Here is a 17,449-nt window from a genome sequence, read left to right as displayed (position 1 = left end):
AGTCAAAGGATAAAGGGAACTGAAAGGAAGTTTGAAGCTCATGAGGAGAAACACCGTGCCCCTGAATCACCACTCCCCAGAATCAGACACACAGAGGTGTCAGCAGTGGAAAAGTTATAGAATGGTCTCCCTCAGCATCCACTCGCCCATGTTGATGGGCACAGTGGTACATTGTGATGTCTAAGCCCCCCAAGATGCTATTGGCTGGGGTGGTGCCTCACTGACCAATCAGATTGAAGGGTGTGGCTCCTCATTGTCCTGAAAGGGTATAAATAGAGAGCTCAGAGGCAGAGGTTCTAGGTTAGGCCACTTCTTGGCATCATCATGACTAAGGTAACCAGGAAGCCACGGCAGTCCAGAAGAGTTCCAATGCGGTTTGCTTCCAGGATGAACGGAAAAAAGAAGACCCTTTGTCAACGGAGGTACAGAGGCAGTGTGAAAGTAAGATGATTCCAACTGAGCTGCCCATGTTCTCCACTGACTTTGCTGCCCAAAACCTCTACACAGCCCTTGCCTGGCACAAAAGCCCTCATTGGCCCACATCCCTTTTTCATGAAATCTCCCTTCCAACGCCGCTTTTTTCTTTCCTAAAAACTAATACCCTTGTCGTGTCTTTCCAGGCACGAAATATGACCATGAGGGTCAGAAGACCTCTACAAGGAACCTTGAGAAAGAAAATCCGATCATATGCCACTCAGTCGAAGAAGGTGAAGAAAACAAGAACACCAAACTGTTTTTTCCGTTCCTGTGCACGTAAGAAACTGAATCAAAGCCGTAAAAGGTCCCAACGTGAGGCGGAATCAAAGAAGGAGGCAGAATCCAAAGAGAAGATAAGCCCAGCCGCCCCAGAATACGAGACCCTGGAGCAGTCCAACCTGGGCAGCCAGTAACTGAATCGAAAAGGTCAGACAGTTTAGAACTGGGTCTCCAGAGGTCTGCTTTGTTAGAAATGGCCAACCAAGAAAAGACTCTCACACTAACATCATCAAGTGATGGCTGCAATTACAATAAACATCAAATGGTAAAAAGATGATATTTGTGTGTGTGTGTGAATTTTCTGATGGAAGGAGGGAACGAAGAGAAGAGGTGGGCACTGGAGATGGGAGGGATATGGGGTCCCGAGAGGTTGGGGAACAGACCCTCGGGTCCCCAGTTAGCCAGAGAGTAGAGGTCTGGATTGGGTCAGGAGTCTGCACTGAAGATGGAGAACCCTGCTTAACACTTGATTTCAAGGGCAAGGAGGAGTGCTATGGTGTTACTGCCTTTGTTTGGGGTGTGGAATGACAGTAGGGTCTAGATTGCCAGACCCAGAGAGGAAGAGGTTGTCACATGGGGGTGGTGAGTGTGAAACTCCCCTGAGAAAGGTGGGCAGAAATCACCTCCTGGCCACCTACCTCATAAAAGGGATTGTTGCATCACTCGCCTATGCTGTCAGCTAAAGGTGCTCAGAAGGCACAAAGTGCTCATACATCTAAAACCCACAAATACCACTCCCAGGGAGTACAATAATGTTTGGAGGGAACAAACCAAATAATGATTAGGACACCTTTCTGCTAAGGAAAATTAGGGAGCAGTGTATTCCCAAAGGAAGAGCAGTGGTGGTGGCCCAATCCCAGTGCAAATTACAAACAGGATCACCACCCACAGAGAATTTTTTTTTTCCGGGGGCCCTATGCCGCTTGTGGAAGCATGGTTCCCTGAACAGCGATTGAACCCGTGCCCTTCTAGTGAAAGCACGGAGTCCTAACCACTGGACGGTCATGGAAGTCTGTACAGAGAATTTTTCCATAAGTACTAACATAAGACTGAGTAAAAGCTGGTCTTGTAATTATCACCATACCCTAGGATTTCCAAATAACTACAGTCGAAAAACATTCTGCCCCAATAAAGTCTTTTGTTAGTCCAAATTCTACAAGTTTCTCATGGTTTAAAAGAAAGAGTATGAAATATTTAATTTGGTGTTACCCTTCATTTTGAAATGTTTTAAAAGGTCCAAGGAATAGTCAATCAAATATGGAGATACATAAGGCAGTCTCTGACCATAAGTATCCTGCGTGCCTTCACAAAACTTTTGAGAAACAACTAAAACACAGAGTTTCGCCGTGGGCATCAAAAGAGTTGAGTTCAAATTTTAACTCAGTGATATGTTATCTTTTATCTGGACTGCCGCTCCCTAATTAAATCTTTCTGGCACTCTACCTCCTGGAGACCCCATTGATGATTCCCAGTCAGTCACTGAATGTGATTTAAAATCAATCAAAGTGAAAGACCCCCTGGGTGTGCTGTCCTTTCTTTATTCTTTGCTTTTTTTCAGTTCTTTTTTTAAATTCATTTATTTTGATTTGAGGCCAATCACGTTACAATATCGTAGTGGGTTTTGCCATACATTGACATGAATCAGCCATGGGTGTCCATGGGGTCCACATCCTGAACCTCCCCGCACCTCCCTCCCCATCCCATCCCTCAGGGTCATCCCAGTGCACCAGCCCTGAGCACCTAGTCTCATGCATCAAACCTGCACGGGTGATCTGTTTCACATATAATAATATACATGTTTCAATGCTATTCTCTCAAATCACCCTGCCCTCGCCTTCTCCCACGGAGTCCAAAAGACTGTTCTATACATCTGTGTCTCTTGCTTTCTCGCATATAGGGTCATCATTGCCATCTTTCTCAATTCCATGTATACGTGTTAGTGTAGTGTATTGGTGTTTTTCTTTCTGACTTCCTTCACTCTGTATAATAGGCTCCAGGTTCATCCACCTCATTAGAACTGATTCAAACGGATTCTTTTTAATGGATGAGTAATATTCCCCTGTGTATATGTACAACAGCTTTCTTATCCTTGAGTCAGCTGATGGCCTTAGTGAGGGCTATGGGTGCTACAACATTTAGTCCCCAGTGTATTCCTGGGCCCTCCAGCTCACCCACTGGCCCAAGTCTGCGTGAGCTCCAGGGCCTCCAGAAGAAGGCCTGAATCTGCCTCTTATCTCTGTCTCCTCCTGATGACCAGCACACCACCCTGGACTTAATCACATTCGCAATGGCCCCCTCATTGATAGTAAGTAACCTGTGGCAGGGCCCACTGTGGTGCTGACCATCAGCTAAGCAGGACAACTAAGGGTCACTCATTGACAGTTGGCTGCTTGTGAATGTGGCCCTCTGAGGCACCAAGCAATGTTTGAGCAACACCTGTTGCCTAGGGGCAGGGTGGGTTGAAATGAAGCACACCATTGGCTACCTGTTAAGGGCTGTGCTCATCCTGCTCTGTTACACTGTAAAGAGAATAAGAATCCCTGTGAATTTAAGGTTTGTCAAAGTAGTTTTCAGGGTGGGCTGGACTTCACATTCTGGTTGGCTTTGAACTACTTACACGATATGCTGAGCATGTGATCAAGTGGCAGCTGTTGGAGGGGCATAGAGATGACAGCACTGGTGACAGGTATGCCTGGGAATATAATGAAAAGTATGATATGCAAAAGTTAAATAATTATGTGAAATCAAAATCTGAGGTTGGAAATGAGTCAATCACAAAGATTCCAGCACACTGGACCCAAAGTGTCCTTATGTAACAGAGCACAGCCCTTCGCAGGTAGCCATTGCTGTGCCTTATTACTCTGCATCCTGTTACTAGGCAACAGGAGTAGCTCAGCCATTGGTCCGTGCCTCACTGGCCCCACCCACAAGCAGCCAACTATCACTGAGCTACAGCACTAGGGCCTTACCTACTGATAACTGTCAAGGGGGATAACTGGGGAAGTGATTTAGTCAAGACTCAGTCGTACACTGGTGAACGGACTTTTGACTTGGGCACCTTCCTTAAAAAAATAATAATAATAATAAACAGGAATGTATTTCCGAGATGGGGCAAGTTGAGTTTCCTTGCTCAATATGAGAGTTGAAGTATCCCAAAAAATTTAGTGGAGGAGACATTTAAAACTGCCTTTGTTCTGATTTGTAATCTTATGTAGACTGTGTGTTAAACTTTGGGCAACAGACTGAGCATTCACCAAGTCTGGGGGTCGTTAAAGCTCATCGAAGTAGATAAAACACCCAACGTGTTCTTTATTACCTTTTTCCACCTTAAGGGCTTGCGCTTAAGTTCCTTAAGGGCCTCAGGAACCCCCAAGAGGCAGAAGGTGGTCTAGAGATGAAGTGATTACTCTGAAAGGCTGAAGTGGGACAGAAAGGGTTTGGCAGATCTTTATAGAGGGATGAAGGAGGCAGGAGTGTTGAAGTGGCGCATATAAGTCAAAGGATAAAGGGAACTGAAAGGAAGTTTGAAGCTCATGAGGAGAAACACCGTGCCCCTGAATCACCACTCCCCAGAATCAGACACACAGAGGTGTCAGCAGTGGAAAAGTTATAGAATGGTCTCCCTCAGCATCCACTCGCCCATGTTGATGGGCACAGTGGTACATTGTGATGTCTAAGCCCCCAAGATGCTATTGGCTGGGGTGGTGCCTCACTGACCAATCAGATTGAAGGGTGTGGCTCCTCATTGTCCTGAAAGGGTATAAATAGAGAGCTCAGAGGCAGAGGTTCTAGGTTAGGCCACTTCTTGGCATCATCATGACTAAGGTAACCAGGAAGCCACGGCAGTCCAGAAGAGTTCCAATGCGGTTTGCTTCCAGGATGAACGGAAAAAAGAAGACCCTTTGTCAACGGAGGTACAGAGGCAGTGTGAAAGTAAGATGATTCCAACTGAGCTGCCCATGTTCTCCACTGACTTTGCTGCCCAAAACCTCTACACAGCCCTTGCCTGGCACAAAAGCCCTCATTGGCCCACATCCCTTTTTCATGAAATCTCCCTTCCAACGCCGCTTTTTTCTTTCCTAAAACTAATACCCTTGTCGTGTCTTTCCAGGCACGAAATATGACCATGAGGGTCAGAAGACCTCTACAAGGAACCTTGAGAAAGAAAATCCGATCATATGCCACTCAGTCGAAGAAGGTGAAGAAAACAAGAACACCAAACTGTTTTTTCCGTTCCTGTGCACGTAAGAAACTGAATCAAAGCCCTAAAAGGTCCCAACGTATGAGGCGGAATCAAAGAAGGAGGCAGAATCCAAAGAGAAGATAAGCCCAGCCGCCCCAGAATACGAGACCCTGGAGCAGTCCAACCTGGGCAGCCAGTAACTGAATCGAAAAGGTCAGACAGTTTAGAACTGGGTCTCCAGAGGTCTGCTTTGTTAGAAATGGCCAACCAAGAAAAGACTCTCACACTAACATCATCAAGTGATGGCTGCAATTACAATAAACATCAAATGGTAAAAAGATGATATTTGTGTGTGTGTGTGAATTTTCTGATGGAAGGGAGGGAACGAAGAGAAGAGGTGGGCACTGGAGATGGGAGGGATATGGGGTCCCGAGAGGTTGGGGAACAGACCCTCGGGTCCCCAGTTAGCCAGAGAGTAGAGGTCTGGATTGGGTCAGGAGTCTGCACTGAAGATGGAGAACCCTGCTTAACACTTGATTTCAAGGGCAAGGAGGAGTGCTATGGTGTTACTGCCTTTGTTTGGGGTGTGGAATGACAGTAGGGTCTAGATTGCCAGACCCAGAGAGGAAGAGGTTGTCACATGGGGGTGGTGAGTGTGAAACTCCCCTGAGAAAGGTGGGCAGAAATCACCTCCTGGCCACCTACCTCATAAAAGGGATTGTTGCATCACTCGCCTATGCTGTCAGCTAAAGGTGCTCAGAAGGCACAAAGTGCTCATACATCTAAAACCCACAAATACCACTCCCAGGGAGTACAATAATGTTTGGAGGGAACAAACCAAATAATGATTAGGACACCTTTCTGCTAAGGAAAATTAGGAGCAGTGTATTCCCAAAGGAAGAGCAGTGGTGGTGGCCCAATCCCAGTGCAAATTACAAACAGGATCACCACCCACAGAGAATTTTTTTTTTCCGGGGGGCCCTATGCCGCTTGTGGAAGCATGGTTCCCTGAACAGCGATTGAACCCGTGCCCTTCTAGTGAAAGCACGGAGTCCTAACCACTGGACGGTCATGGAAGTCTGTACAGAGAATTTTTCCATAAGTACTAACATAAGACTGAGTAAAAGCTGGTCTTGTAATTATCACCATACCCTAGGATTTCCAAATAACTACAGTCGAAAAACATTCCCCAATAAAGTCTTTTGTTAGTCCAAATTCTACAAGTTTCTCATGGTTTAAAAGAAAGAGTATGAAATATTTAATTTGGTGTTACCCTTCATTTTGAAATGTTTTAAAAGGTCCAAGGAATAGTCAATCAAATATGGAGATACATAAGGCAGTCTCTGACCATAAGTATCCTGCGTGCCTTCACAAAACTTTTGAGAAACAACTAAAACACAGAGTTTCGCCGTGGGCATCAAAAGAGTTGAGTTCAAATTTTAACTCAGTGATATGTTATCTTTTATCTGGACTGCCGCTCCCTAATTAAATCTTTCTGGCACTCTACCTCCTGGGAGACCCCATTGATGATTCCCAGTCAGTCACTGAATGTGATTTAAAATCAATCAAAGTGAAAGACCCCCTGGGTGTGCTGTCCTTTCTTTATTCTTTGCTTTTTTTCAGTTCTTTTTTCTAAATTCATTTATTTTGATTTGAGGCCAATCACGTTACAATATCGTAGTGGGTTTTGCCATACATTGACATGAATCAGCCATGGGTGTCCATGGGGTCCACATCCTGAACCTCCCCATCCCTCCCCATCCCATCCCTCAGGGTCATCCCAGTGCACCAGCCCTGAGCACCTAGTCTCATGCATCAAACCTGCACGGGTGATCTGTTTCACATATATATATACATGTTTCAAATTCTCACAAACCCTGCCCTCGCCTTCTCCCACGGAGTCCAAAAGACTGTTCTATACACTGTGTCTCTCTCGCATATAGGGTCATCATTGCCATCTTTCTCAATTCCATGTATACGTGTTAGTGTAGTGTATTGGTTTTTCTTTCTGACTTCCTTCACTCTGTATAATAGGCTCCAGGTTCATCCACCTCATTAGAACTGAGTCAAACGGATTCTTTTAATGGATGAGTAATATTCCCTTGTGTATATGTACAACAGCTTTCTTATCCTTGAGTCAGCTGATGGCCTTAGTGAGGGCTATGGAGTGCTACAACATTTAGTCCCCAGTGTATTCCCTGGGCCCTCCAGCTCACCCACTGGCCCAAGTCTGCGTGAGCTCCAGGGCCTCCAGAAGAAGGCCTGAATCTGCCTCTTATCTCTGTCTCCTCCTGATGACCAGCACACCACCCTGGACTTAATCACATTCGCAATGGCCCCCATTGATAGTATGTAACCTGTGGGCAGGGCCCACTGTGGTGTTGACCATCAGCTAAGCAGGACAACTAAGGGTCACTCATTGACAGTTGGCTGCTTGTGAATGTGGCCCTCTGAGGCACCAAGCAGTTTGAGCAACACCTGTTGCCTAGGGGCAGGGTGGGTTGAAATGAAGCACACCATTGGCTACCTGTTAAGGGCTGTGCTCATCCTGCTCGTTACACTGTAAAGAGAATAAGAATCCCTGTGAATTTAAGGTTTGCAAAGTAGTTTTCAGGGTGGGCTGGACTTCACATTCTGGTTGGCTTTGAACTACTTACACGATATGCTGAGCATGTGATCAAGTGGCAGCTGTTGGAGGCATAGAGCATGACAGCACTGGTGACAGGTATGCCTGGGAATATAATGAAAAGTATGATATGCAAAAGTTAAATTTTGAAATCAAAATCTGAGGTTGGAAATGAGTCAATCACAAGCATCCAGCACACTGGACCCAAAGTGTCCTTATGTAACAGAGCACAGCCCTTCGCAGGTAGCCATTGCTGTGCCTTATTATCTGCATCCTGTTACTAGGCAACAGGAGTAGCTCAGCCATTGGTCCGTGCCTCACTGGCCCCACCCACATGAGCCAACTATCACTGAGCTACCTATAGGTACTTGTCCTGCTCAGCTATTGGTCAGCACTGCAATGGGCCCTACCTACTGATAACTGTCAAGGAGGGATAACTGGGGAAGTGATTTAGTCAAGACTCAGTCGTACACTGGTGAACGGACTTTGACTTTGGGCACCTTCTTAAAAAAAAAATAATAATAATAAACAGGAATGTATTTCCGGTAGATGGGGCAAGTTGAGTTTCCTTGCTCAATATGAGTTGAAGTATCCCCAAAAAATTTAGTGGAGGAGACATTTAAAACTGTCTTTGTTCTGATTTGTAATCTTATGTAGACTGTGTGTTAAACTTTGGGCAACAGACTGAGCATTCACCAAGTCGGGGGTCGTTAAAGCTCATCCAGTAGATAAAACACCCAACGTGTTCTTTATTACCTTTTCCACCTTAAGGGCTTGCGCTTAAGTTCCTTAAGGGCCTCAGGAACCCCCAAGAGGCAGAAGGTGGTCTAGAGATGAAGTGATTACTCTGAAAGGCTGAAGTGGGACAGAAAGGGTTTGGCAGATCTTTATAGAGGGATGAAGGAGGCAGGAGTGTTGAAGTGGCGCATATAAGTCAAAGGATAAAGGGAACTGAAAGGAAGTTTGAAGCTCATGAGGAGAAACACCGTGCCCCTGAATCACCACTCCCCAGAATCAGACACACAGAGGTGTCAGCAGTGGAAAAGTTAGAAGGTCTCTCAGCATCCACTCGCCCATGTTGATGGGCACAGTGGTACATTGTGATGTCTAAGCCCCCAAGATGCTATTGGCTGGGGTGGTACTGACCAATCAGATTGAAGGGTGTGGCCCTCATTGTCCTGAAAGGGTATAATAGAGAGCTCAGAGGCAGAGGTTCTAGGTTAGCCCTTCTGGCATCATCATGACTAAGGTAACCAGGAAGCCACGGCAGTCCAGAAGAGTTCCAATGCGGTTTGCTTCCAGGATGAACGGAAAGAAGACCCTTGTCAACGGAGGTACAGAGGCAGTGTGAAAGTAAGATGATTCCAACTGAGCTGCCCATGTTCTCCACTGACTTTGCTGCCCAAAACCTCTACACAGCCCTTGCCTGGCACAAAAGCCCTCATTGGCCCACATCCCTTTTCATGAAATCTCCCTTCCAACGCTTTCTTTCCTAAAACTAATACCCTTGTCGTGTCTTTCCAGGCACGAAATATGACCATGAGGGTCAGAAGACCTCTACAAGGAACCTTGAGAAAGAAATCCGATCATATGCCACTCAGTCGAAGTGAAGAAAACAAGAACACCAAACTGTTTTTCCTTCCTGTGCACGTAAGACTGAATCAAAGCCTAAAAGGTCCCAACGTATGAGGCGGAATCAAAGAAGGAGGCAGAATCCAAAGAGAAGATAAGCCCAGCCGCCCCAGAATACGAGACCCTGGAGCAGTCCAACCTGGGCAGCCAGTAACTGAATCGAAAAGGTCAGACAGTTTAGAACTGGGTCTCCAGAGGTCTGCTTTGTTAGAAATGGCCAACCAAGAAAAGACTCTCACACTAACATCATCAAGTGATGGCTGCAATTACAATAAACATCAAATGGTAAAAAGATGATATTTGTGTGTGTGTGTGAATTTTCTGATGGAAGGGAGGGAACGAAGAGAAGAGGTGGGCACTGAGATGGGAGGGATATGGGGTCCCGAGAGGTTGGGGAACAGACCCTCGGGTCCCCAGTTAGCCAGAGAGTAGAGGTCTGGATTGGGTCAGGAGTCTGCACTGAAGATGGAGAACCCTGCTTAACACTTGATTTCAAGGGCAAGGAGGAGTGCTATGGTGTTACTGCCTTTGTTTGGGGTGTGGAATGACAGTAGGGTCTAGATTGCCAGACCCAGAGAGGAAGAGGTTGTCACATGGTGGTGAGTGTGAACTCCCCTGAGAAAGGTGGGCAAAATCACCTCCTGGCCACCTACCTCATAAAAGGGATTGTTGCATCCTGCTCATGCTGTCAGCTAAAGGTGCTCTGGGACAAAGTGCTCATACATCTAAAACCCACAAATACCACTCAGGGAGTACGATAACCTTGGGGGAACAAACCAAATAATGATTAGGACACCTTCTGCAGGAAAACAGGGAGCAGTTATTAAAGGAAGAGCAGTGGTGGTCGCCAATCCCAGTGCAAATACAAAAGGATCCCAGAATTTTTTTTTTTTCCGGGGGCCCATGTCGCATGTAGAAGCATGGTTCCCTGAATCAGCGATTAACCCGTGCCCTTCTAGTGAAAGCACGGAGTCCTAACCCCGGTCATGAGAAGTCTGTACAGAGAATTTTTGTGTACTAACAGTAAGACTGAGTAAAAGGTCTTTATTATCACCATCCTAGGATCAAAAACTACAGAAAAACTTCCCCCAATAGTCTTTTGTTAGTCCAAATTCTACAAGTTCATGGTTTAAAAGAAAGAGTATGAAATATTTAATTTGGTGTTACCCTTCATTTTGAAATGTTTTAAAAGGTCCAAGGAATAGTCAATCAAATATGGAGATACATAAGGCAGTCTCTGACCATAAGTATCCTGCGTGCCTTCACAAAACTTTTGAGAAACAACTAAAACACAGAGTTTCGCCGTGGGCATCAAAAGAGTTGAGTTCAAATTTTAACTCAGTGATATGTTATCTTTTATCTGGACTGCCGCTCCCTAATTAAATCTTTCTGGCACTCTACCTCCTGGGAGACCCCATTGATGATTCCCAGTCAGTCACTGAATGTGATTTAAAATCAATCAAAGTGAAAGACCCCCTGGGTGTGCTGTCCTTTCTTTATTCTTTGCTTTTTTTCAGTTCTTTTTCTAAATTCATTTATTTTGATTTGAGGCCAATCACGTTACAATATCGTAGTGGGTTTTGCCATACATTGACATGAATCAGCCATGGGTGTCCATGGGGTCCACATCCTGAACCTCCCCTCGCACCTCCCTCCCCATCCCATCCCTCAGGGTCATCCCAGTGCACCAGCCCTGAGCACCTAGTCTCATGCATCAAACCTGCACGGGTGATCTGTTTCACATATAATAATATACATGTTTCAATGCTATTCTCTCAAATCACCCTGCCCTCGCCTTCTCCCACGGAGTCCAAAAGACTGTTCTATACATCTGTGTCTCTTTTGCTTTCTCGCATATAGGGTCATCATTGCCATCTTTCTCAATTCCATGTATACGTGTTAGTGTAGTGTATTGGTGTTTTTCTTTCTGACTTCCTTCACTCTGTATAATAGGCTCCAGGTTCATCCACCTCATTAGAACTGATTCAAACGGATTCTTTTTAATGGATGAGTAATATTCCCTTGTGTATATGTACAACAGCTTTCTTATCCTTGAGTCAGCTGATGGCCTTAGTGAGGGCTATGGAGTGCTACAACATTTAGTCCCCAGTGTATTCCCTGGGCCCTCCAGCTCACCCACTGGCCCAAGTCTGCGTGAGCTCCAGGGCCTCCAGAAGAAGGCCTGAATCTGCCTCTTATCTCTGTCTCCTCCTGATGACCAGCACACCACCCTGGACTTAATCACATTCGCAATGGCCCCCTCATTGATAGTAAGTAACCTGTGGGCAGGGCCCACTGTGGTGCTGACCATCAGCTAAGCAGGACAACTAAGGGTCACTCATTGACAGTTGGCTGCTTGTGAATGTGGCCCTCTGAGGCACCAAGCAATGTTTGAGCAACACCTGTTGCCTAGGGGCAGGGTGGGTTGAAATGAAGCACACCATTGGCTACCTGTTAAGGGCTGTGCTCATCCTGCTCTGTTACACTGTAAAGAGAATAAGAATCCCTGTGAATTTAAGGTTTGTCAAAGTAGTTTTCAGGGTGGGCTGGACTTCACATTCTGGTTGGCTTTGAACTACTTACACGATATGCTGAGCATGTGATCAAGTGGCAGCTGTTGGAGGGGCATAGAGATGACAGCACTGGTGACAGGTATGCCTGGGAATATAATGAAAAGTATGATATGCAAAAGTTAAATAATTATGTGAAATCAAAATCTGAGGTTGGAAATGAGTCAATCACAAAGATTCCAGCACACTGGACCCAAAGTGTCCTTATGTAACAGAGCACAGCCCTTCGCAGGTAGCCATTGCTGTGCCTTATTACTCTGCATCCTGTTACTAGGCAACAGGAGTAGCTCAGCCATTGGTCCGTGCCTCACTGGCCCCACCCACAAGCAGCCAACTATCACTGAGCTACCTATAGGTACTTGTCCTGCTCAGCTATTGGTCAGCACTGCAATGGGCCCTACCTACTGATAACTGTCAAGGAGGGATAACTGGGGAAGTGATTTAGTCAAGACTCAGTCGTACACTGGTGAACGGACTTTTGACTTTGGGCACCTTCCTTAAAAAAAAAAAATAATAATAATAAACAGGAATGTATTTCCGGTAGATGGGGCAAGTTGAGTTTCCTTGCTCAATATGAGAGTTGAAGTATCCCCAAAAATTTAGTGGAGGAGACATTTAAAACTGTCTTTGTTCTGATTTGTAATCTTATGTAGACTGTGTATTAAACTTTGGGCAACAGACTGAGCATTCACCAAGTCTGGGGGTCGTTAAAGCTCATCGCAGTAGATAAAACACCCAACGTGTTCTTTATTACCTTTTTCCACCTTAAGGGCTTGCGCTTAAGTTCCTTAAGGGCCTCAGGAACCCCCAAGAGGCAGGAGGTGGTCTAGAGATGAAGTGATTACTCTGAAAGGCTGAAGTGGGACAGAAAGGGTTTGGCAGATCTTTATAGAGGGATGAAGGAGGCAGGAGTGTTGAAGTGGCACATATAAGTCAAAGGATAAAGGGAACTGAAAGGAAGTTTGAAGCTCATGAGGAGAAACACCGTGCCCCTGAATCACCACTCCCCAGAATCAGACACACAGAGGTGTCAGCAGTGGAAAAGTTATAGAATGGTCTCCCTCAGCATCCACTCGCCCATGTTGATGGGCACAGTGGTACATTGTGATGTCTAAGCCCCCCAAGATGCTATTGGCTGGGGTGGTGCCTCACTGACCAATCAGATTGAAGGGTGTGGCTCCTCATTGTCCTGAAAGGGTATAAATAGAGAGCTCAGAGGCAGAGGTTCTAGGTTAGGCCACTTCTTGGCATCATCATGACTAAGGTAACCAGGAAGCCACGGCAGTCCAGAAGAGTTCCAATGCGGTTTGCTTCCAGGATGAACGGAAAAAAGAAGACCCTTTGTCAACGGAGGTACAGAGGCAGTGTGAAAGTAAGATGATTCCAACTGAGCTGCCCATGTTCTCCACTGACTTTGCTGCCCAAAACCTCTACACAGCCCTTGCCTGGCACAAAAGCCCTCATTGGCCCACATCCCTTTTTCATGAAATCTCCCTTCCAACGCCGCTTTTTTCTTTCCTAAAAACTAATACCCTTGTCGTGTCTTTCCAGGCACGAAATATGACCATGAGGGTCAGAAGACCTCTACAAGGAACCTTGAGAAAGAAAATCCGATCATATGCCACTCAGTCGAAGAAGGTGAAGAAAACAAGAACACCAAACTGTTTTTTCCGTTCCTGTGCACGTAAGAAACTGAATCAAAGCCGTAAAAGGTCCCAACGTATGAGGCGGAATCAAAGAAGGAGGCAGAATCCAAAGAGAAGATAAGCCCAGCCGCCCCAGAATACGAGACCCTGGAGCAGTCCAACCTGGGCAGCCAGTAACTGAATCGAAAAGGTCAGACAGTTTAGAACTGGGTCTCCAGAGGTCTGCTTTGTTAGAAATGGCCAACCAAGAAAAGACTCTCACACTAACATCATCAAGTGATGGCTGCAATTACAATAAACATCAAATGGTAAAAAGATGATATTTGTGTGTGTGTGTGAATTTTCTGATGGAAGGGAGGGAACGAAGAGAAGAGGTGGGCACTGGAGATGGGAGGGATATGGGGTCCCGAGAGGTTGGGGAACAGACCCTCGGGTCCCCAGTTAGCCAGAGAGTAGAGGTCTGGATTGGGTCAGGAGTCTGCACTGAAGATGGAGAACCCTGCTTAACACTTGATTTCAAGGGCAAGGAGGAGTGCTATGGTGTTACTGCCTTTGTTTGGGGTGTGGAATGACAGTAGGGTCTAGATTGCCAGACCCAGAGAGGAAGAGGTTGTCACATGGGGGTGGTGAGTGTGAAACTCCCCTGAGAAAGGTGGGCAGAAATCACCTCCTGGCCACCTACCTCATAAAAGGGATTGTTGCATCACTCGCCTATGCTGTCAGCTAAAGGTGCTCAGAAGGCACAAAGTGCTCATACATCTAAAACCCACAAATACCACTCCCAGGGAGTACAATAATGTTTGGAGGGAACAAACCAAATAATGATTAGGACACCTTTCTGCTAAGGAAAATTAGGGAGCAGTGTATTCCCAAAGGAAGAGCAGTGGTGGTGGCCCAATCCCAGTGCAAATTACAAACAGGATCACCACCCACAGAGAATTTTTTTTTTTTCCGGGGGGCCCTATGCCGCTTGTGGAAGCATGGTTCCCTGAACAGCGATTGAACCCGTGCCCTTCTAGTGAAAGCACGGAGTCCTAACCACTGGACGGTCATGGAAGTCTGTACAGAGAATTTTTCCATAAGTACTAACATAAGACTGAGTAAAAGCTGGTCTTGTAATTATCACCATACCCTAGGATTTCCAAATAACTACAGTCGAAAAACATTCTGCCCCAATAAAGTCTTTTGTTAGTCCAAATTCTACAAGTTTCTCATGGTTTAAAAGAAAGAGTATGAAATATTTAATTTGGTGTTACCCTTCATTTTGAAATGTTTTAAAAGGTCCAAGGAATAGTCAATCAAATATGGAGATACATAAGGCAGTCTCTGACCATAAGTATCCTGCGTGCCTTCACAAAACTTTTGAGAAACAACTAAAACACAGAGTTTCGCCGTGGGCATCAAAAGAGTTGAGTTCAAATTTTAACTCAGTGATATGTTATCTTTTATCTGGACTGCCGCTCCCTAATTAAATCTTTCTGGCACTCTACCTCCTGGGAGACCCCATTGATGATTCCCAGTCAGTCACTGAATGTGATTTAAAATCAATCAAAGTGAAAGACCCCCTGGGTGTGCTGTCCTTTCTTTATTCTTTGCTTTTTTTCAGTTCTTTTTTCTAAATTCATTTATTTTGATTTGAGGCCAATCACGTTACAATATCGTAGTGGGTTTTGCCATACATTGACATGAATCAGCCATGGGTGTCCATGGGGTCCACATCCTGAACCTCCCCTCGCACCTCCCTCCCCATCCCATCCCTCAGGGTCATCCCAGTGCACCAGCCCTGAGCACCTAGTCTCATGCATCAAACCTGCACGGGTGATCTGTTTCACATATAATAATATACATGTTTCAATGCTATTCTCTCAAATCACCCTGCCCTCGCCTTCTCCCACGGAGTCCAAAAGACTGTTCTATACATCTGTGTCTCTTTTGCTTTCTCGCATATAGGGTCATCATTGCCATCTTTCTCAATTCCATGTATACGTGTTAGTGTAGTGTATTGGTGTTTTTCTTTCTGACTTCCTTCACTCTGTATAATAGGCTCCAGGTTCATCCACCTCATTAGAACTGATTCAAACGGATTCTTTTTAATGGATGAGTAATATTCCCTTGTGTATATGTACAACAGCTTTCTTATCCTTGAGTCAGCTGATGGCCTTAGTGAGGGCTATGGAGTGCTACAACATTTAGTCCCCAGTGTATTCCCTGGGCCCTCCAGCTCACCCACTGGCCCAAGTCTGCGTGAGCTCCAGGGCCTCCAGAAGAAGGCCTGAATCTGCCTCTTATCTCTGTCTCCTCCTGATGACCAGCACACCACCCTGGACTTAATCACATTCGCAATGGCCCCCTCATTGATAGTAAGTAACCTGTGGGCAGGGCCCACTGTGGTGCTGACCATCAGCTAAGCAGGACAACTAAGGGTCACTCATTGACAGTTGGCTGCTTGTGAATGTGGCCCTCTGAGGCACCAAGCAATGTTTGAGCAACACCTGTTGCCTAGGGGCAGGGTGGGTTGAAATGAAGCACACCATTGGCTACCTGTTAAGGGCTGTGCTCATCCTGCTCTGTTACACTGTAAAGAGAATAAGAATCCCTGTGAATTTAAGGTTTGTCAAAGTAGTTTTCAGGGTGGGCTGGACTTCACATTCTGGTTGGCTTTGAACTACTTACACGATATGCTGAGCATGTGATCAAGTGGCAGCTGTTGGAGGGGCATAGAGATGACAGCACTGGTGACAGGTATGCCTGGGAATATAATGAAAAGTATGATATGCAAAAGTTAAATAATTATGTGAAATCAAAATCTGAGGTTGGAAATGAGTCAATCACAAAGATTCCAGCACACTGGACCCAAAGTGTCCTTATGTAACAGAGCACAGCCCTTCGCAGGTAGCCATTGCTGTGCCTTATTACTCTGCATCCTGTTACTAGGCAACAGGAGTAGCTCAGCCATTGGTCCGTGCCTCACTGGCCCCACCCACAAGCAGCCAACTATCACTGAGCTACCTATAGGTACTTGTCCTGCTCAGCTATTGGTCAGCACTGCAATGGGCCCTACCTACTGATAACTGTCAAGGAGGGATAACTGGGGAAGTGATTTAGTCAAGACTCAGTCGTACACTGGTGAACGGACTTTTGACTTTGGGCACCTTCCTTAAAAAAAAAATAATAATAATAATAAACAGGAATGTATTTCCGGTAGATGGGGCAAGTTGAGTTTCCTTGCTCAATATGAGAGTTGAAGTATCCCCAAAAAATTTAGTGGAGGAGACATTTAAAACTGTCTTTGTTCTGATTTGTAATCTTATGTAGACTGTGTGTTAAACTTTGGGCAACAGACTGAGCATTCACCAAGTCTGGGGGTCGTTAAAGCTCATCGCAGTAGATAAAACACCCAACGTGTTCTTTATTACCTTTTTCCACCTTAAGGGCTTGCGCTTAAGTTCCTTAAGGGCCTCAGGAACCCCCAAGAGGCAGAAGGTGGTCTAGAGATGAAGTGATTACTCTGAAAGGCTGAAGTGGGACAGAAAGGGTTTGGCAGATCTTTATAGAGGGATGAAGGAGGCAGGAGTGTTGAAGTGGCACATATAAGTCAAAGGATAAAGGGAACTGAAAGGAAGTTTGAAGCTCATGAGGAGAAACACCGTGCCCCTGAATCACCACTCCCCAGAATCAGACACACAGAGGTGTCAGCAGTGGAAAAGTTATAGAATGGTCTCCCTCAGCATCCACTCGCCCATGTTGATGGGCACAGTGGTACATTGTGATGTCTAAGCCCCCCAAGATGCTATTGGCTGGGGTGGTGCCTCACTGACCAATCAGATTGAAGGGTGTGGCTCCTCATTGTCCTGAAAGGGTATAAATAGAGAGCTCAGAGGCAGAGGTTCTAGGTTAGGCCACTTCTTGGCATCATCATGACTAAGGTAACCAGGAAGCCACGGCAGTCCAGAAGAGTTCCAATGCGGTTTGCTTCCAGGATGAACGGAAAAAGAAGACCCTTTGTCAACGGAGGTACAGAGGCAGTGTGAAAGTA

Source organism: Bos javanicus, chromosome X (assembly GCF_032452875.1).
Source record: "Bos javanicus breed banteng chromosome X, ARS-OSU_banteng_1.0, whole genome shotgun sequence".
Lineage (NCBI taxonomy): Eukaryota > Metazoa > Chordata > Mammalia > Artiodactyla > Bovidae > Bos > Bos javanicus.
The sequence above is the reverse complement of the archived record's forward strand: the minus strand, read 5'-3'. Positions refer to the sequence as shown.